This window comes from Manis javanica, chromosome 5 (assembly GCF_040802235.1).
Source record: "Manis javanica isolate MJ-LG chromosome 5, MJ_LKY, whole genome shotgun sequence".
In the NCBI taxonomy this organism is placed as follows: Eukaryota; Metazoa; Chordata; class Mammalia; order Pholidota; family Manidae; genus Manis; species Manis javanica.
The window spans coordinates 89,652,496-89,675,234 of NC_133160.1; the positions used below are offsets into that span (position 1 = coordinate 89,652,496).

The 22,739-nt window shown below is 38.1% G+C and overlaps 1 long non-coding RNA gene across 2 annotated transcripts in view; it reads right to left on the bottom strand.

The window, feature by feature from the left end:
- LOC140849377 (uncharacterized) overlaps positions 1 to 17,897 on the bottom strand; it is a 92,774-nt gene extending 74,877 nt beyond the window's left edge. Inside the window, exon 1 of one of the 2 annotated variants that reach the window (XR_012131110.1) lies at positions 17,768 to 17,897. This is a non-coding gene — a long non-coding RNA (uncharacterized lncRNA). The remainder of the gene's footprint in view (positions 1 to 17,767) is intronic. The other variant, XR_012131109.1, reaches the window with a different exon arrangement.
- Positions 17,898 to 22,739: the final 4,842 nt, after the last annotated feature.

The window sequence follows — 22,739 nt, forward strand, 5'->3', positions numbered from 1 at the left end:
GCCATGGATGTGCAGGAAGGGCTGTTCTCACCTCCACTGCACAGACACAGCAGTTTGCCTGTCGGGCATATTCTCTGATGTAGTTTTTAGGGAAAAAAATTTCTGCTTAGGACTGAGAACCATGATTACAAATGGTAAGCCAAAATGTTGGCAAATTTCATTATTATCTAATAAATATTGTATTGTCAATAATAACAGTAATAATTTTTATGTTTAACATAGGATAAAATTAAATATCTTAGAAGTCCATGCCTTTAACTATCTTAGCAAAATACATATGTATATTTAATATCTATTAAAATCACAACAGTAGTTCCCTGACTCATGAAGTAAGGGCTGCAAAGCAGGAAGGACCAAAGGGAAGCCCCTGCAATTGTCTCCAAAAACCCATTTTCCAATATTCTTTGTTCCAGGTCACTAAGCAATCAGCCAATGTCCGTAACTCAACACAGATACATATCTCAAATCATCTCACCTTCCATAAAATGTGGACAAACCAGGTGTACTTCCAAAGGCTCTATTTTCTTGAAGGTTTTTACTTCACCACACCCTTCAGGACACTCCCCAAGGAGTTATCATGCAGAAGCTTTCCACCTCTGTCTGGCAATGACAAACCAAGCAGATCCAGCCATAGACCAGGCCCTCTCCTCCTCCTCCCCCACCAAAAGGTTAACAGGAAACTTCCTGTGAGGCTACAGGTATGAATGGAGAAGGACACTGTGAAGAAAAGATACAAGAGGAGTCTGAACCAACATTCTTGCAGGTTATCATTACATCTAGACCTGCTAAAGCCAAGCCTTATAGGAACTATTTCCATTTCATAATGTAATGCTGCTGTGCATGCAGGCTTCTGTTTAAATAGCTCAGATAACACAGTTCCTAGGTGTTCTGCAGTCAGGTGTGCTGTCTCCGCCCAGGCCCAGGAGCAACCCAGGAGCTACTTTTCAAACGGAGGATGGCTGTTGGCCAAAGAAAGAAGAGCTTTACTCTAAAATTCTAATGGCATGCAATGCTATTCTTTCTCTGGTTTTCCAGTGACTTCATACAGCATCCTTTTTGCCTCACGTATTTCCAGCAAAATTGCATCTATTAGGCTTAAGTTTTGTTTTGTTTTGTTTTTTTGCAATCTTTTTTTTAATCATTTTGTTATCACTAATCTACAATTACATGAAGAACATTATGCTTACTAGACTCACCTCTTCACCAAGACTCCCCCACAAACCCCATTACAGTCACTGTCCATCAGCGTAGCAAGATGCTGTAGAACCATTACTTGTCTTCTCTGTGTTGCACATCCCTCCCCATGCCCACCCACCACATTATACATGCTACTTGTAAGGCACCATTTCTTTTTCCCCACCTTTATCCAAACCTTACCACCCATCCATCCCAGTCCCTTTCCCTTTGGTAACTGTTAGTCCATTCTTGGGTTCTGTGATTCTGCTGGTGTTTTGTTCCTTCAGTTTTTTCTTTGTTCTTCTACAGCACATAAGAGTGAAATCATTTGGTACTTGTCTTTCTCTGCCTGGCTTATTTCACTGAGCATAATACACTCTAGCTCCAACCATGTTGTTGCAAATGGTAGGATTTGTTTTCTTCTTATGGCTGAATAATATTCCATTGTATATATGTACCACATCTTCTTTATCCATTCATCTACTGATAGACACTCAGGTTGCTTCCATTTAATGGCTACTGTAAATAGTGCTGTGATAAACATAGGGGTGCATCTGTCTTTTTCAAACTGGGATGCTGCATTCTTAGGGTAAATTTCTAGAAGTGGAATTTCGGGGTCAAAAGTTATTTCTGTTTTGAGGTTTTTGAGGAGCCTCCATACTGCTTTCCACAATGGTTGAATTAATTTACATTCCCACCAGCAGTATAGGAGGGTTCCCATTCTCCACTACCTCGCCAACATTTGTTGTTGTTTGTCTTTTGGATGGTGGCAATCCTTACTGGTGTGAGGTGATATCTCATTGTGGTTTTAATTTGCATTTCTATGATGACTAACAATGTGGAGCATCTTTTCATGTCTGTTGGCCATCTGAATTTCTTCTTTGGAGAAGTATCTGTTCAGCTCCTCAGACCATTTTTTAATTGGATGATTTGCTTTTTCTTTGTTGAGATGCGTGAGCTCTTTATATATTTTGGATGTCAACCCTTTATCAGATCTGTCATTTATGAATATATTCTCCCACACTGTAGTGTACCTTTTTGTTCTACTGATGGTGTCCTTTGCTGTACAGAAGCATTTTAGCTTGATATAGTCCCACTTGTTCATTTTTGCTTTTCTTCCCCTTGCCCAGGGAGATATGTTCATGAAGAAGACGCCTATGTTTATGTCCAAGAGATTTTTGCCTATGTTTTTTTCCAAGAGTTTTATGGTTTCATGACTTACATTCAGGTCTTTAACCCATTTTGAATTTACTTTTGTGTATGAGGTTAGACAGTGATTCAGTTTCATTCTCTTACAGGTAGCTGTCCAGTTTTGCCAGCACCATCTGTTGAAGGGACTGTCATTTTCCCATTGTATGTCCATGGCTCCTTTATCGAATACTAATTGACTATATATGTTTGGGTTAATGTTAGGAGTCTCTATTCTGTTCCACTGGTCTGTGGCTCTGTTCTTGTGCTAGTACCAAACTGTCTTGATTACTGTGGCTTTGTAGTAGAGCTTGAAGTTGGGACCGAGATCTCCCCGACTTTATTCTTCCTTCTCAAGATTGCTTTGGCTATTCGGGGTCTTTGGTGTTTCCATATGAATTTCTGAAATATTTGTTCCAGTCCATGGAAGAATGCTGTTTGTAATTTAATAGGGATTGCTTCAAATCTGTATATTGCTTTGGGCAGGATGGCCATTTTGACTATATTAATTCTTCCTAGCCAAGAGCATGGGATGAGTTTCCATTTGTTAGTGTCCTCTTTAATTTCTCTTAAGAGTGTCTTATAGTTTTCAGGGTATAGGTCTTTCAATTCCTTGGTTAGGTTTATTCCTAAGTATTTTATTATTTTTGATGGAATTGTGAATGGAATTGTTTTCCTCATTTCTGTTTCTATTGGTTCATTGTTAGTGTATAGGAAAGTCACAGATTTCTGTGTGTTAACTTTGTATCCTGCAACTTTGCTGTATTCCAACATCAGTTCTAGTAGTTTTGGAGTGGAGTCGTTAGGATTTTTTATGTACAATATCATGTCATCTGCAAATAGTGACAGTTTAACTTCTTCTTTACCAATCTGAATTCCTTGTATTTCCTTGTTTTGTCTAATTGTCGTGGCTAGGACCTCCAGTACTATGTTGAATAACAGTGGGGAGAGTGGGCATCCCTGTCTTGTTCCCGATCTCAGAGGAAAAGCTTTCAGCTTCTCACTGTTCAGTATGATGTTGGCTGTGGGTTTATCATATATGGCCTTTATTATGTTGAGTTACTTGTCCTCTATACCCATTTTGCTGAGAATTTTTATCATGAATGGATGTTGAATTTTGTCCTATGCTTTTTCAGCATCTATGGAGATGATCATGTGGTTTTTGTCTTTCTTTTTGTATATGTAGTGGATGATGTTTATGGATTTTCAAAGGTTATACCATCCTTGCATCCCTGGGATGAATCCCACTTGGTCGTGCTTTATGATCCTTTTGATGTATTTTTGAATTCCATATGCTAATATTTTTTGAGTATTTTTGCATCTACGTTCATCAGCGATATTGGTCTGTCATTTTCTTTTTTTGTGGGATCTTTGCCTTGTTTTGGTATTAGGGTGATGTTGGCTTCATAGAATGAGTTCGGGAGTATTCCCTCCTCTTCTATTTTTTGGAAAACTTTAAGGAGAATGCATACTATACCTTCTCTGTATGTCTGATAAAATTCCAAGGTATCTGGCCCTGGGGTTTTTTTCTTGGGTAGGTTTTTGATTACCGCTTCAATTTCTTTGCTAGTAATTGATTTGTTTAGATTTTGTATTTCTTCCTTCGTCAGTCTTGGAAGGCTGTATTTTTCTAGGAAGTTTTCCATTTCTTCTCGGTTTTCCACTTTCTTAGCATATAGCTTTTCATAGTAGTCTCTAATAATTCTTTGTATTTCTGTTGGGTCCATCGTGATGTTTCCTTTCTCGTTTCTGATTCTGTTGATGTGTGTTGATTCACTTTTTCTATTAATAAGTATGGCTAGAGGCTTATCTATTTTGTTTAATTTCTCAAGGAACCAGCTTTGGTTTCACTGATGTTTTTCTATTGTTTTATTCTTCTCAATTTTGTTTATTTCTTCTCTCATCTTTACTATGTCCCTCCTTCTGCTGACTTTAGGCCTCATTTGTTCTTCTTTCTCCAATTTTGATAATTGTTACGTTAGACTATCCATTTGGGTTTGTTTTTCCTTCTTTAAATATGCCTGGATTGCTATATACTTTCCTCTTAAGACTGCTTTCACTGCATCCCACAGAAGTTGGGGCATTGTGTTGTTGTTGTCATTTATTTCCATATATTGCTGGATCTCCATTTTAATTTGGTCATTGATCCATTGAGTATTTAGAAGTGTGTTGTTAAGCCTCCATGTGTTTGTGAGCCTTTTTACTTTCTTTGTTCAATTTATTTCTAGTTTTATACCTTTTTGGTCTGAAAAGTTGGTTGGTAGGATTTTAATCTTTTTGAATTTACTGAGGCTCTTTTTGTGGCCTAGTATGTAGTCTATTCTGGAGAATGTTCCATGTGCACTTGAGAAGAATGTGTATCCTGTTGCTTTTGGTGTAGAGTTCTATAGATGTCTATTAGGTCCATCTGTTCTAGAGTGTTGTTCAGTGCCACTGTGTCCTTACTTATTTTCTGTCTGGTGGATCTGTCCTTTGGAGTGAGTGGTGTGTTGAAGTCTCCTAAAATGAATGCATTGCAGTCTATTTCCTCCTTTAGTTCTGTTAGTATTTGTTTCACATATGCTGGTGCACCTGTGTTGGGTGCATATATATTTATAATGGTTATAACCTCCTGTTGGACCGACCCCTTTATCATTATGTAATGTCCTTCTTTATCTCTTTTGTAACTTTCTTTGTTTTGAATTCTATTTTGTCTGATACTAATACTGTAACACCTGCTTTTGTCTCCTTGTTGTTTGCATGAAATATATTTTCCCATTCCTTGACTTTTAGTCTGTGCATGTCTTTGGGTTTGAAGTGAGTCTCTTGTAAGCAGCATATAGATGGGACTTGTTTTTTTTATCCATTCAGTGACTCTGTATCTTTTGATTGGTGCATTCAGTCCATTTACATTTAGGGTGATTATCAATAGCTATGTACTTATTGCCATTGCAGGCTTTAGATTTGTGGTTACCAAAGTTTCAAGGTTAATTTCCTTAGTATCTAAGAGTCTAACTTAACTCAGTATGCTGTTACAAACACAATCCAAAGGTTCTTTTCTGTTTCTCCTCCTTTTTCTTCCTCCTCCATTCTTTATATATTAGGTATCATATTCTGTACTCTTTGTCTATCCCTTGATTGAGTTTAGGGATAGTTAATTTAGTTTTGCATTTGCTTAGTAATTAGCTGTTCTACTTTATTTACTGTGGTTTTATTACCTCGGGTGACAGCTATTCAATCTTACTAACACTTCCATCTTTAGCAGTCCCTCTAAAATAGACTGTAGAGGTGGTTTGTGGAAAGTAAATTCTCTCAGCTTTTGCTTATCTGGAAATTGTTTAATCCCCTCTTCAAGTTTAAATGATAATCTTGCCAGACAAAGTAATCTTGGTTCCAGGCCCTTCTGCTTCATGGCATTAAATACATCATGCCACTCCCTTCTGGCCTGTAAGGTTTCTGCTGAGAAGTCTGATGTTAGCCCGATGGGCTTTCCTTTTTATGTGATCTTATTTCTGCCTCTGGCTACTTTTAACAGTCTGTCCTTATCCTTGGTCTTTCCCATTTTAATTATTATGTGTCTTGGTGTTGTCTTCCTTGGGTCCCTTGTGTAGGGGGATCTGTGGATCTCCATGGCCTGAGAGAATACCTCCTTCCCCATATTGGGGAAGTTTTCAGCAACTACCTCCTCAAAGACACTTTTCATCCCTTTATCTCTCTCTTCTTCTTCTGGTATCCCTATAATGCAAATATTGTTCTGCTTGGATTGGTCACACGGTTCTCTCAATATTCTTTCATTTTTACAGATCCTTTTTTCTCTCTGTGCCTCAGCTTCATTGTATTCCTCTTCTCTAGTTTCTATTTCATTTATCATCTCCTCCACCGTATCCAACCTGCTTTTAATACCCTCCATTGTGTTCTTTAATGATTGGATCTCTGACCTGAATTCATTCCTGAGTTCTTGGATGTCTTTCCGTACCTCCATTAGGATGTTGATTATTTTTATTTTGAACTCCCTTTCAGGAAGAGTCAGAAGGTCCATATCATTTAAATCTTTCTCGGGAGTTGTATTAACAATTTTACTCTGGACAAGGTTCCTTTGGCATTTCATGTTTGTATATGGCACCCACTAGTGTCCAGAAGCTCTATTCTGGAGCTGCTGAGCCCCTGAAGCAATGTCAGGGTCGCAGGGGAGCGGTACTGGGTGTAGGAAAGAGCTGTTCCCCGCCTCCTGGCTCCTGTGCCTGTCTCCACTGCCTGAGCCAGTGGGCCGGGCACACAGGTATAAGTTTTATTACCTCTGGTGACAGCTATCCAACCCTAGGAACACTTCCATCTATAGCAGTCCCTCCAAAATAGACTGCAGAGATATTTTGTGGGAGGTAAACTCTCTCAGCTTTTGCTTATCTGAAAATTGTTTAATCCCTCCTTCAAATTTAAATGATAATCTCGCCAGATAAATTAATCTTGGTTCCAGGCCCTTCTGCTTCATGGCATTAACTACATCATGCCACTCCCTTCTGGCCTGTAAGGTTTCTGCTGAGAAGTCTGATGTTAGCCCGATGGGCTTTCCTTTGTATGTGATCTTATTTCTGTCTCTGGCTGCTTTTAACAGTCTGTCCTTATCCTTGATCTTTCCCATTTTAATTACTATGTGTCTTGGTGTTGTCTTCCTTGGGTCCCTTGTGTAGGGGGACCTGTGAATCTCCATGGCCTGAGAGAATACCTCCTTCCCCATACTGGGGAAGTTTTCAGCAACTACCTCCTCAAGACACTTTCTATCCCTTTCTCTCTCTCTCTTCTTCTTCTGGTATCCTTATAATGCAAATATTGTTCCATTTGGATTGGTCACACAGTTCTCTCAATATTCTTTCATTCTTAGAGATCCTTTTTTCTCTCTGTGGCTCAGCTCTTTGTTTTCCTCTTCTCTAGTTTCTATTTCATTTATCGTCTCCTCCACCATATCCAACCTGCTTTTAATAGCTTCCATCATGCTCTTCAATGATTGGATCTCTGGCCTGAATTCATTCCTGAATTCTTGGATGTCTTTCCGTACCTCTATTAGCATGTTGATGATTTTTGTTTTGAACTCCATATCCTTTAAATCCTTCTCAGGAGTTGTATTAATAATTTTACTCTGGACCAAATTTCTTTGGCATTTCATATTTGTATATTGCGCCATCTAGTGTCCAGAAGCTCTAACTCTGGAGCTACACAGCACCTGAAGCAATGTTGGGGGTCACAGGGGAGTGGTATTTGTTTCTGGGGGGAGGAAAGAGCTGTTCCCCACTTCCCAGCTGCTGTGCCTGTCTCCACTGCCTGAACTAGCGGGCCAAGCACACAGATATACGTTTTTGTCCCAGAGCAGCTGGATATGGATCCCTGCTTTCCACAAGCGGCCAGAATCCCAGTCTCCCCAGGAACTCCACCTGTCCCAGCTTTCCAACCCTGTAATCAGAGGAGTATCATGAAAGCACCATGAAATGTAGGTTTGTGCTCCCAGAGCAGATCTCTGGAGGTAGGTATTCAGCAGTCCCAAGCCTTCCACTCCCTCCCTGTTCAGTTTCTCTTCCTCCCACTGGTGATCTGGGGTGGGGGAACAGCTCGGGTCCCATGGAGCCACAGCTTTGGTATGTGACCCCATTCGGTGAGGTCTGCTCTTTTCTCCAGATGTTTACAGTCTGGCACCGTCATCTTTCCTGTTGCTCTCTCAGGATTAGTTGCGCCAACTATATTTTCTAATTGTATACAGTTTTAGGAGGAAGCCTCTGTCTCTCCTCTCATGCCGCCATCTTTAATGCATCTATTAGGTTTTAAGGAGTATGTTATAGAGCAGCTAGCACCAGCCTGGAACTCCTGCAGTGCCCTAATTATAACCAGGATGATCTCAAAACCAGTAGCATTACTAGATATACAGTAAATGGGTTCATAAACGTTTAACTATGTTTATGTCACCTTCAAACTCCAGAGATGCATGAAGCAGTATGCCTCATTATGCATATCAGGTGCTCCAAGGTTGAGAACAAGCCTGTCACTTCAGACACTGTCTATATAAAGCATTTCTTGATATGGCCTAGAATGCAGCATTCCAGAAACGTCACCCATGTGGCAGACCTCTGACATTTTCAAGGAGTATTGCTCACCCTCTGGCATACCTCATTAAGGTATCTCAGGTTTTGCTACTTTATTCTTGCCATGCAATTGTCATACTCATCAGTGTAATAAACCTGTGTAATGTTCTGTTGGTTACCAAGGTGATCAGGACCTTCTGAACTATATCACAAGATAAAGAGAGAACAGAAAAACAGCCTAGTGCAAGTCAGTAAAATTATACCATTGCCTCTGTCATGGAAATGCAAACAGCTTCAGATTTTATTAATTGATGGGAATTGAAAAGAGAGCATTTGCCAGGTCAATAATTGCATATCAGTTTCCATGGACTGTGTTAACTTTCTCCAGTAAAGGCACCACATTGGCTCCCAAGGTCATGTGTGGGTCCCAGACTGTATGTGCAACTAATCTGGTTTTCCATGGACCACCTGGATTTTGAGTTAAATTTTCAATTAATGTCAAAGAGTTGAGTTAAATGTAAATAGGATATGGTGGATCTCTCAAGTCTTTGATGATGGGACTAATCTCTGCTAATTTCACAGGGATGCAGGATTGCTTTACATACAACTTCGGTGAGGGTTGTTGGAAACAACTGCAGGGGCTTCCATTTGGTTCTTCCTGCTTTAATAGCCCTTACTCAATGGGTCAGGGAACCACTGTTGTGATTTTGGTAACTATTAAATATACATATATATTCTGGGGCTGGGAAAATAATAGGACATGTTTGTGGTCTGTCTAGACATACTGAGAGATAGAACAGACCTAAAATTCCCCTCATCTCTTGACCTGCATAAGACCCTACTCCAATGGTCAGTAATTCATAGGTACATTTTGGGTCTTTAAGGGTCAACAAAAATTTAAAGCCAGTATCTATTAAGTCCTAGAGAGTCCAAGTTTTTCCTTCTTCCTAGCACTCAGTCACCTAGGTTTCTTGCTGAGGCTTCTCTGGTAATGGGTGCCACATAATCTACAATGATTAAGCACTGATATATAACATCAAACACTTCTGAGTCATTGATTCCCTTTGGAATCAAGAAATTTAATTCTAATGGTGCAAGCTCAACTTTACCCTTAGTCTATAGAAACTAACTGCCACAAAGCTATTCAAGGGTGTTCGTGTTCTCCTACCCAAAGTGGGGATTTCTTAATGATTTTTTTATTTTATCCAATGTACATCACAGTGGTTTAACAGTCTCCCTTCCCCTCCCTACCCGCCACTGTCCACTCCTTCCCCCTTGGTAACCACTAGTCACTTCTCAGTGTCTATGAGTCTAATGCTGTTTTGTTCCTTCTGTTTTGCTTTGTTTTTATATTCCACAAATAAGTGAAATCATATGGTATTTGTCTTTCTCCACCTGGTTTATTTCACTGAGCATAATACCCTCTAGATCATCCATGTTGTTGCAAATGGCAGGATTTATTTTCTTTTTATGGCTGATCCAATGTGTTTTTTTAATACTTTGACAAAGTAGAGTTCTCCAGGCCCTTACAGGGTTGTCGCTAAGGGAGGTGGGTGTTGAACACGCAGCACATGTAAATCCACTATAGCATTTACATGTCTCTGAGGTTTGGACTGTTTCCCCTCTAGATGCTATGGCAAGAGCCCTGACCTGTCTAATTCCACTAATATCAGGTGTTATGTAAAGTCAGATTTATGGAAACAGAAAGAGTAGTGTTCACAGGGGCTGGGCAGAGGGTGAAAAGAGGAGCTGTTTAGTGGGTGTTGAGCTTCAGCTTTGCAAGATGAAAAAGTTCCAGACATCTGTTTCATAATGATGTTCATATACTTAACACTACTGAACTGGACACTTAAAAATGGTTAAGTAATAAATTTTATGTTATGTGTTTTTTACCATAAGATAGAATAGTCTAAGTTTTTGATAATGTAACCTTATGTCCATTCCCAGGTGATTTTAAAAAATGCAATAAATGCCAAATCCAGGAAGACTGCACTTCTGCCAAATTAGCCAGATCAAGCCTTATATTTCTATCTCCTTGGTTTAATATTCCCATTCATGTTAGCCAGCCTCTTCCTGATGAACATCAATGATGTTTTTTAATTTTGATATATATTTTGTCTTCTCCTAATGATCTTATACCCCCCAGGTCTAGGCTATCTTGGTACCTAACTCTTATACTTGTCCTGGAGGCAATGAGAGTAGATGAAGATAAGCCAGGAAGAGAACTGCTATCACGCTGAGAGAAAACTGCCATAGACAGAGAGATGCAAAACGTTTTTATATCGAAGAGGGTTGGTTCCCTCGGATGGCAGAGGTGGCCTGCCTCTGCAAGCAAGAATGTACCAGGGGAATCCATGTCTCCTGAAGAGTCCCTATCTCTGAGACTTCTTCCTTCCCTACCAATGTCTTTACTTCAGCTTTTAAAAACTTGGCATTTAATTGTAACTACAATTCTGCAATCATTGTCAGATAGACCTTGGATCTGGTCCTGAGTCATATCTGCCCTGCACCTACAGCAGATGACAGATAGCTTCAGACTTGCAAGGGGGCCTGATAGTCTCCATATTTCTTCTCAAATGTATATTCATAGCTTTCAGTATCCCCATTTAACCTACTTACATCTCTAGGGACATAAAAAGGAGGAGCCAATTGATGCCTCAGTCTTCACCATTACTATCTTACAGCTAGAGAAGCTGAGTGCTACAACCACTTGATCTGATTCCTGCTAATTTGTGGTATCATATCAGTTGCATCGACATCATCTGGGAGCTTATTAGAGCTGTAGCCTCTTAGACACATCACAGATCTACTATAGCAGTAACAGCATCTTAACAAGAAACTGAAGTAGTTTGTATGGATATTAAAATTTCAGAAGTACTGCCCTAATTCCTTGCCTCCTTCAGGCACTACTGTTGAAAGTTTGAGTAATTGTGACACCCTGGCATGTCATAGATTTATCTGTGACTCATTTTCCTCTTGCAAGAAAATAAGCTCTGTATTTCTTGATTTTATGGGTAACCCATTCTCAGTTGCCATTTTGACAGCCTGTTTTCTGGAACTACTTCTGGTAACAATTACTTTATCAGTCAGGGTGCTATCAGTCAGGGAAGAAAATAGATGACAAAAAAATGTATAATAATTTAAGGATGGTAATGAAAGGACTACTCACAAAATTTGAATACTGACAGAATATACTATGAAATTGTTAAAGTAAACACACATGCACATACATATTGTTAGCCCCACTTAACATTACTCTTAACACTACATGTAATTTTTATATACCACTTTATTATCTATGCTCCTACTTTGTTCCTATAGTTGAGGTAAGGAAACAGTAAAATACAAAATCAAGACAAAGTAGAAAATAGAATGGAAAAGAAAGGAACTAAAATATGGAGTCAGAAATGAGAAAATGCGACTATTAGAAAAAAAATTGCATGCCATATACTTTGAACCAAATATGGCTATAAAGTTCTAGCAATTAACAAGGAAATGTGCACAAGGCTGTCTTCAGGAGTAACAGCTTTTCCTACTTAAACACCAGAATAAACATCTGTTATTCAAAAATAGAACTCTATGTAACATAATGGTCATAGTTCTGAACAATGACTTTACCTCATAAAAGTGACAAGTATCTAAAGTTTGTGGATTGAAAGATAAAATCAACAATGAAACTTTAAAGGCACTGTTTAGCATGTAAATATTTGTCCCAGTGTCAAATACTTAGCAAGTGTCAAATACTTAACAGCAAAAAAAGAAGTGTAAATACAAATCCATAGTCCCTCATCTTAAATTCTTAGAGCAACATGTGTTTTGCATGTGCTTTAAAAGTTTTTTAATTTCAGAAGTCTAATACAGGGCATACAGCATGTTTTAGAAAACATTCTCAGGGGGATCTGAAGCAGAAGTTCATAATCAACACATTAATATGTCTGTAATGAAATACATGAATATTCACATGCAGTGGGATAAAAAAGGACTATAAATGTCATTTCAGCCTAAACTAAGTTTTATCACTAAACATCAAAGAATTTAGGGTTCTACTTTGCTTTGTTTTTGAAATTTTAGATTTTAGAATTGTAATTAAGGGATTATGGCTCTACATCTCTATTCTATTCACCAAACATAGATTAGATTTACCAATATTTTATTTGGGGGAAACAGGATAGAAAATAACTGCAAGTGTTTAGAGTATTTCCAATAAACAGTATTCTTACATTGTAGAAGACAATCATCCTGATAATAATCAAAGAGAAACCCTTCTCAGGTTATATGTCATAACTCAAGCTCTGGTAGAGCAGACTACAAGAAATCTTAATTGCCAGTATCCTGTCTCTGTAGATTGTGTGAAGGTATGGGATGAGATGAATTTTCTTTTTTTAGTTCTCTAGACACAGAGGAGATAGTTTGGACCTGATGCAGTGACAACTACATATCATCTAGGGCCTTGCACCTTGAGTTAGATTAAGTGACAGGATGAGATCTTGGGGTTGTCTCCTGTGAGAAAGGTTGAGTATTTTCTGTGTTTAGAAAGAATGCTGCAAAACTATTTTGCATCAAATGGGAAAAGTAAGTGCCTACCAACATTTATTGCAGTGTCTCCTCCATTTTTCTATTCCTCTGTTACAGCAATGTTGGAAGACCCAAGTTCCAAAAGGCAGAAAGACAGATGTGAGTGGGATGAGAACAGGGTGGGGCCCACCAAGAACTCAGGGAGTTAATCAGATTAAAGCCAGAGAGCCAGAAAGAACTCAGAGTTAACACCCTTTGCACTGTGAGTTCATTCCACATGCTCTGAATCTGGGCTGACCTTGACACTTGTAACATCTAGCTAATGCAGGTAAGATAGGGCAGAGACATGGGACAAGCATCATGATAAAATTTTCCTGCCTATGATGAAAAATGCCAAGATATAAATAGTATAGTAAGAATAGGAGGGACTCCATCTTAAGGCTAAGATTCCTTTTTAAAAAACAGAGTTAGGAGGTAAGATTCCTAACACACTCTTTAGTAATCAGCCAATAGCCTATCTTAAGGCAAGGCAAGCAGTCTTAACTAATATGTTCCCAGTGCTTGGGGATAGCCACTATCTTGGAACAAGAAGTTTACCCTACAGAATTATGTGGAGGACTGACAATGGATAGTGACATATTGTCTCTCACAGGAGATAGACATCATGAGACCACAAGTCTCATGTGCCCTATGCCCAACAACCCTCACCCCTGCCCTCTGCCCATTCTTGAAAGCCTTAAAAGAGAATCCTAAGCCCTTAAGGGGACATCCTCTCTGAGGTTGCCCACTTTGTCTTTCTTCAAGTGTGTCACACTCTCTGTCCTACTTCAGGTAAGTAGGCAGAGGCTACTGAGAGCTCCGATTTGGGCTTGACAACACTGCAGCTATACGATCATGCTCCTTAGTAGCCTGCCTGAAAATCTCTTTTCTTTACCTTTGGGAAGTTCTCAGAACATACTATCACTCAATCCAGTTCTCTGAAGCTCCCCCAAATCCTAGGGTGGTACAGACTTAGTTCCCACACCATGCAGAATTCAAGCGGACACTGGATGCCAGGTGACAGTGGCGTTGGGAGTTGGCAGAGGATTATGCCCTATGCTAAGTAGGAGTTCAATGAACTTCCCTTTCCTCCCTCTGTTTCTTTCTCACTGCTTTATTCAAGTAAACCTGCCTTTGTCTACCTTGACTTTGACCCATTCCTCCCTTACATTTAATACATTGAAAGTGTATTCAAATAAAACTTGCTGTGCTTCACTACTGTGTCTCTGCCTTTCAATTCTTTCTTGTGTGTGGTGAAGACAAAACTGAGGAGAATAAACTCAACCCCCCTAACACCTAAAATGAAGGAGTGCCATTATTTCATTCCACAATGATCTTTAAATAAGGGAGAAATAAAGCTTTACCATGAATGCCTTGTAGGCTTTGAGAACTGCTATACACCAAACCTGTGTATCTCCTATTCTTTCCATATCCAAATAGAAACTTCATGGTGCTAAAACACTAATATTTGGGGTTGGTCTATTTTTATTAATATTATACAAGAAAGAGAAGAGAAGAAGGAAAAATCTGAACTGATTAAGATAACATTTCCTCTAAGAACATAGGGTTGGAGATGAAAAAGAAAAGTCAAAGGAGTGTCACATGGTAATTCAGGTCTGCGCAAAACCATTGCTGCTGGTAGTAAACTGTTATAATCTTCCAATCAAATGATCTGGAAGAATCTATTAAAATTTAAAATATACATTCTGATGCAGAAATCCCAGTCAATAATCTCTTTTCCATAATACTTTATATAAAATATAAAATACATGTAAGAAAATACAGAAGACAAAGATTCATAGCTTAATAGTTCATCATAAAGAAAACATTTTCAACACACCAGAAACTTTCCTTATGCTTCTCCCACTCACTATCCTTGTGCTCAACTCCAAAATATTTTACTATCTAGGATTTTGTGATTATCACATCTTGCTTTTCTTTGAAAATCAATTAATATACTCTAACATATAAACAAGGAAGGGGGGCAGAAATCAAATGATCTTATCATGAAATGACAAAAAAGTTAAAATTCAACATTGTTTCAAGATATAAATTCTCACAAGTCAGGAATAATAGAGGATGTTCTGAATCTAATAAGGGGTGCTTACAAAAATCTATAGCAATCAACATAGTTAATGGTAAAATATTAGCAGCTTTCCCTTTGAGATTAAGAATGAGATAAGCGTGACACTTCTGTACAGCAAGCAAGTAACCTTGGCCTATATATGACTACCACAGTCACACAAACCAAAGAAACAAAGGTTTAAGAATTAGAAAGAAAAATAAAACTGTCATTATTTGTAGATAATTGTACATATTTTTAAATATTCAAAATAATCTTTACATAAGTTTTTAGGATCACTAACACTTTGCCAAATTTATAAGATAAAAAAATTAAATATATATCAACTTGCATTTTTATACCAGCAACAATTAGAAAATTAAAGTTTAAAAGATAACACTTACCATTACATTAAAACATAGGCAGTACATAGAATATACAAGATCAAGAGTGAAACCTAATATAAACTATGGATTTTCAGTAATAATGATGTGTCAGTATAGGTTCATCAATTGTAACAAATGAAACATTCTTTGGGGGATGTTGGTAATGGGGGAAGGCTGTGGATATGTGGGGGTAGAATGTGTATGGTAATCTCTACACTGCTCAATTTTGCTTGAACCTAAAACTGCTCTAAAAATCAAAATTTATTAATAAAAAACACATATGCAGTATTTAAGAATAAATCTAATAAGAGAAATACAAAACCTCTATGGAGAAACTTCATTGAAAAACATTGGAAGAACTTGAATAAGTGGAGACATACCATAAACATGGATTGGGTAGACTTAATATAAAGTTCTTAAATCGCTTCAATTTGGTCTATAGATTCAATGCACCCATATCCAAACTCCAAGCCCCACTCCACTTCACTCCCACTATAGTATTTAAGCAGATTTTAAAATTCACATGAAAGTGATAAGGGAAAAAAAGAATAATCCAGGCACCTAGGAAGAAGAAACATCTGGAAGAAGTTGCCCTACTAGGTGTTGAGACATAATTCATAGATAGTAAGACAGTTTCATATTGAAGCAAGGACCAACAAACAGACCAAAATGTCATAAAAGAAAGGCTAGGCTACATACACAAGTGGACATTTCTAGATAATCCAGTGGAGAAAGACGGTCAACACAGTTGGTCAATTAGGTATCTAACTGAGAAAGCACCATTGCACTTCTATCTTCATATTACACAATATCAAATCCAAGTGGGTGAAGACTTAATACAAAAGGATAAATAAACAAAATATTAATATAGTATATATCTTTGTGACTTCAGAGTAAAGAAGGATTTCTTGAACTGGTACTAAAAGCAGTAATCATAAAAAAGATTGATAATTTAGACTAAATTAAAATTAAGAACTTCTTTCCTCAGAAGATACCTAATGAGAATAAAACTGTAAGCCAGAATGTGGGAGAACATATGCACAACACATATAACCCAAATTACTTGTGTCTGAAATACATAAAACTTGATAAACAAAACACAAAATCTAATAACAAAATGGGAGAAGACTACGAATTGTTATGTACACAATCACATCGTGATTGTTGAAGGGAAAGGAAAATGCAAATTACTGAAAATCTGCAAATATGCTCAATTTCACTGGTAACAGAAAAATGTAGGAGTACAAGAATGAAGACATTTCAAGTTTCAAAATAACACATACAATGTGGTAATATTTACCTGAACCCTGAGAATATGTTAAGTACATGTGTGTGTTATATATATATATATATATTATTATTATTATACCTATCACAAATCTCAGAGCAGAAAACATTACCAGGTCATGCAATGGATATACCATAAAAAACTCAGCAATTATTTTGTACAATTTTTTGCTTGGACATCTCTAGATCTAAGGAACTCAAGGAAATCCATTCAATCTTTGAACAACACAAAGTTCTTGTCTATCCTGTTTTTTTCTAATTGATTTCATTTTTAAATTAATATGTCTCCTCACTGTTTTCTCCACTTGAATTTGTTTTAGAATGAGTCAAATCCTTTTTTTTCACCCAAAAAAGACTCTAAATTAAAATAATGATTTAATTTTTTGTTAATTCACTAGGTGGTGGACTCCCTACTACATGTGGACAAAAGGAATTCATTCCAGAATATTACAGAAGGTATATGCATTACATGATTTCCCATGATACTTCTAAGACTCTATATCACATAATTCAAGCAATACCCAAATTCCTCACACTACTTCCTTGGGAAAACACATCCTTTGAACACAGACTGCACCGCCCACCTTCTGCACCTACTCCAGCAGCTGCGCACAGATGTGGCCGCAATGGCAGCAGCGACTTGCTGGGCAGGAAAGGCGGAGCCCCACACCCAAGGCCGTGATACTCAACTAGCCAAGGACTTGCTCACTTGTGTGGACCTGAGAGCAGGCGCTCCAGGCCTTGGGGCTCTGCGGACCTTACTGAGCCTCTAGCCCCTCTGGCCATGAAGCAGGAAATGCACCCAGTAAGAAGCGAAATGTGCCGCCTGTCTAAGATACCAACCGCAGTCACCGCTTACGAAAGGGCGTATGTTCCGAGACTCCCTGTGGATGCCTGAAGTCGTGGACAGGGCTGACCCTCTATATACTGTGTGCCTTACACTACTGCCTATGATAAAGTTTGATTTATAAATTAGACACAGTAAGCAATTAATAACTAATAATGAAGTAGAATAAGTACAATCTATTGTAATAACAGTTCTGTGAATGAGGTGTCTCTCAAAATACCTTACTGCGCAGAACTCCCCCTTCTTCCTGCGATGAAGCAAGATAAAGTGCCGGTGGAGGTAAAGCGCCTACCTGACGTGATGATGTAGGTCAATGACGGAGGCTTTGTGACGTGAGTTAGGCTATTACCGAACTTTGACGATTGGTCAGAAGGAGATTCTGAGCTGCAGCTGCTGACTGCCGGTGACTGAACCGCAGAAAGTAAAATCGCAGGTAAGGAGGGGCTGCCATACGGAGTTTCAGATCAGCACAAAGAGGAGAGTGATGTCTTGCCAATGGGCTTCAGCTCTGGGCAAGTTCACTATGGATTCAATGTGACCAAAGAAATTGACAGCAAAACGTTCTTGGGGTGAAAGGGTTATACTCAACTTTATTTCCAGGTGGCAGGTCAGTCACTAGAATCCCGTTCACTCAGAGCAAGTCTGCATGCAGCACGCCGATCTCTGCCTCTGAGCCCCTCTGTCCACACAGTCGCCCCGCGTAGTCATCCCACAAAGCCGTCCTCTGGGCCTTTCTGCACAGTCATCCCACACAGCCATCCTCTGGGCCTCTGCCCTTGGTGCTGCCACCACTCCAGCGTCTGCTCTGCTCTCTTGCAGCCCTGCAGCCCTGCCACCGTGTCACGCCCAGAGCACTGGGCGGAGCTCTTTATATAGAGTCAACAGCCATGTATTACCCACAGGTGTGCAATGAGCTGGTCAACCAGGGCCAGGTGAGAATCCTGGCCACAGGAACTCTCATTTTATCCACAAGTGTACATGGCTGATTAGCAATTTTTATAATGATGGCATGTTACAGTGACAGTGTTTTGGATAGCTGGGCTAAATAAAATATATAAATTAGTTTTGCCTATTTCTTTTTACTTTTCAGTGGTGCTCCTGGAAAATTTTTAATCGCACATCTGACTTACAATGTATTTCTATTTGTCAGCTCCTAGAGACTGAAGGAGGGTTTACGACCTGATACTTTTTAAGATAAATATTGCTCACAAAAGTGCTTTGTCTTTTACAATATAAAAATTTAAACTTTTTTGCGAACTTTGAAGAATCATCAGCATTTTCATTACATTGAGAGTTTTTAAAAATTAATTTTGCTTTTCTTGAAAATCCAGGAAATTGGGCACTTTGGGGGCTCCTTTATTACATGGCAGCCATTGTCTGGAGCTGAATAACTGCTGACTTTTTAGACCATGTTTGCCATTTCACTACAGTACCCAGCATTTCCTATGTTAGGCTATATTTCCTTAAACATCAGCTATATTTACTTATGTTACTGACCTGAATACTATAGGCTTTCGAATTTGTAAGCCCAGTCTTTCAAGACCACTGTTTGGTATTCAGTTTAAAGGTGGGAGGGAATCTTTGTTGTGTTTCAGGGATAGAAAAGGTGGACTTAAGTAGTGTATTGTTCTAGTGGCCCCTTTTCTGATTCAGCTGTTAAAAAGTAGAAATCTCTATTTGCACGTTGTGAAATCGCCTGTGGGAATAATTATTGTCAATCAGATCAGTTAAATGAATGAAGTAGATGAGGGTTTCTATCCACTTACTGAAACAGGATGTTGTTCAAAAGGTGTTTGGGGATCCCACATCCTGGGATCAATAGGGAGTAGTGATGCATGTGTATAACAGAAAAGAATTCAACACTAAGTGGTTTGTTGATTCTTCCTGAAGAGAAACCGAATGGCAGTCACCCAAGCCTTAGAAAAAAAAAACTCAAAGGAAGCTACAATCAGAACAAACAAGGAAATCTTAGGCAGGTGGTGTCCAAAATCAGAGGAGCAAGCCCTCATTCCCATTTGGTAATCAGTTTATAATGTAGCCACCAGGGGAATCCTAAAACTTCCAAACATATTGGTATTTACAATTACCTTGTAGTCAAGAGGGTCTGATAATAGCCCTTTATGTACTCCGTCCTTCCCAACATTTCAGTTTCTCCCTAACTACCAGTTGACCATTTGAAGAGCTGGTTTCAAGAAAGGCAGCGATTGTACATTGTTTTCTGGCTCCACTCTCTCGCTGACAAAAGTACTGAGGAAACATTATGCAAATCTATTGTTTTCTAAAGCCATAAAACCATCTGGTCCTAGCGGTTCCTTTTTTGTAGCTCACTTCTGGAAGCCAGCATGGGTTTAACTTCCTCTGTCCTTCCTATTCTAGCTGCCAAGCCACTGTTGACAAAACACAGGTGTTTTTAAGTTCCTCATTTTTTACTGAGATTTCCATCCTGATCCTTGCTGTATTTACCTTTGTTCTATTAGGATCACCTTATCTTCAGCATTTACATGTTAGTTTTCATACATCACATCGGTTTCTTTTGAAAACCTTCTGAGTATTTCCAAACTTAGTCAAATATTTATAAACGTATCTGAGACAGAAAGCACAAAAGGAAGTCACAAACATGACCATAATAAAACCTGAGGGCAGAACGGTAACATTCAGATGACAGTATCAACATGCTACAAAATATTAGCCATCATCTGAGGGATTTTAGGTCTTCAAAATCAGTCTCTGACCCCACTCATACGTCCACACATTTTGAGTAACAGATATTAGGAGATCTAAGACTGCTGCCATTTAGTAGGCTCAATAAGCAGATTTAATTTTCAAGATCACTATATAAAATTATACTCTGTCATTCTCATTTGCTGTGAGAATTTGGGATATTTCTTTTAATATGTCACTATTTTAGCACTCAATTATTCTTCCTTATCACAGCAATCACAGCAATTTCTGCACCTACTTAAGGAGTGGAACTTTATTTCTGCCCATAGAATTTCTCCAACATAAGCTATGGAGGCTGAAGCCCATCACAGCATGCAATCTGAATGATGCCTCTTCTTAGCCCCTAGTACTCTGAGGGCAGCTGCCAGATTAGAGTAGTTGAGGTTGTCCCCTAATCTTCTATCTGTTATCATGAGCAGGAAGCAAAAATGAAGTTCTCTTGTTTCAGTGATTAAAAAAGTAAAGAGACATATGCTACAATATTTATTTTCTATGACATTTAAAATGTTTCCAATACTTAAGGGCTATTAAAACCATTGTAAACAATGTTAGATTCACTACATTGTCCAAGTACTAGAAGAACAGGTTGAACCTTCTGTGTGCTCAGTTACAAATTAAAGTCAACCAGAGAAGAATTTCTGATGGTTTTTGGTGATAATAAAGGACAGATAATTTTTAACATAGAAGCATAAGCAACTGTGGTTTGATTATTACTTTTTCTTGGTTCCCCCTGCTTGAACATTTTGGTTAAATAAGCTCGATTATTTGAAACTTTTAATGCCTAATATTTCTTTAATTTCTATACTCTGTGCTCTGTACTAAGATTATTGTGAAAATTGCTGATGCAAGAAGAGGGTATGATAGCAATATGAAGAAAATGTGAACTTTGGTTAATGTCAGAATCCTGGGAGTTGCCATGAACTAAAAAAAGAACTAGTGGGAGGAGGATGTGGCTCATCACTCAAAGACTTATAGCTCTGCTCAGGCAGCCACATCCTGCCTGTGGCTAGGTCAACCCAAGTACCACATCTTACTGTTTTCTTGATTGATAAAACACCACCTGTTACTGAAGAGGGGGCCTCTCTTTGTAATAAACCAATGTCATCATGAAATGTTAAAACACATTTAGGGTTACAGGAAACTTAGGGTTTTGTACATTATATATACATGTGAAAATGTTTGTGTCCAAGATCTGTTCATGATTAATGAAAAATAATATGTCGTCACAAAAGGGAATTTGAAAAAATATATAAAGGTGCAAAGAAAAGTAACTCAAAGTCACATCCTCTGATATATTGAAAATAGCAATTTTTTGGTAGTATATATGTGTATATATGTGAATATATGTATATATAGATATATATATATATATACATGAATGATTTTGATTTTACAAGTATATGATATATACTCATGTATTTAGAAGGTGGAAATCATGTTATATGCAATTACCATGATCATTTTAAGTATGAACAAGGTTTATTCTCATTTTTTTCACTTAATATTAGATTGTAGAATTTTCCATGTTATGTTCTTTGAAAACACTTTGAATGTCTGAATGATATTCTATTATATCAGTGATTCTCAAGGTTTAGCATACATCAAAATTACCTTGAAGGCTTTGTGGATGTGAGACAACCACCAGAGTTTCTGAATAAACAGATGTCAGGGAGAACCAAGAGTGGTGTGCATTTCTAGCAATTTGCCCTGTGATGCTGATCTTGCTGGCATGGGGACTACACAATGGTGGACTAGATTATAATTGTATATTTGGATTATTCATCATAAATAACACTAGAATGACAATTTGTATGCATGACAATGTCCATAAGCTAGGTTTCTACAATGGAAATAACTGACTAAAAAGTTACAAACTTTTGGAGACTATCAATATATATGCCAGACTTATCCAGAAAACCTGCACCAATTTACACTGCATGTGGATGCCTCTCAGTCTACCAAATCCTTCTTGTTACTTAGTATATTTTATGTTTGACAAGTATTAGTCAAAACAACATCTGATTTCCATTCACATTTCTTTGATTACCAGTTAAGTAAAATATTTCATCATATTTTCAGTATTTGTTTGAGTGAACTATGAACAAAACCCTATGGCTGATTTCTTCAAGCTATTGGGATCTTAATATTTTAGTTATATATTTCTAGGAACCCTTTGTATTTTCAGGTATTTTCCCCAATTTTTCTCTTTTTTATGGTTCCATGCTTAGCATTTCCTTCCCTAACCATTCTAGAATTTCTTGACTTTTCCTTTCCCCTACCTCCTTCTCTCTCTCTCTCATGCCTGCCCACCTGCCTGCCTTTCTCTCTCCCTCCCTCGCTCCCTTTCATGTTTCATACAAGTTGAAGTGAAGCCCAATTAATTAATTAATTACCCAGTGCCATTTATTAAATCACCATCACTTTTCCTATTCAAGTGTAATGCATGATCACATTTAAAAGTTAATTTGCAA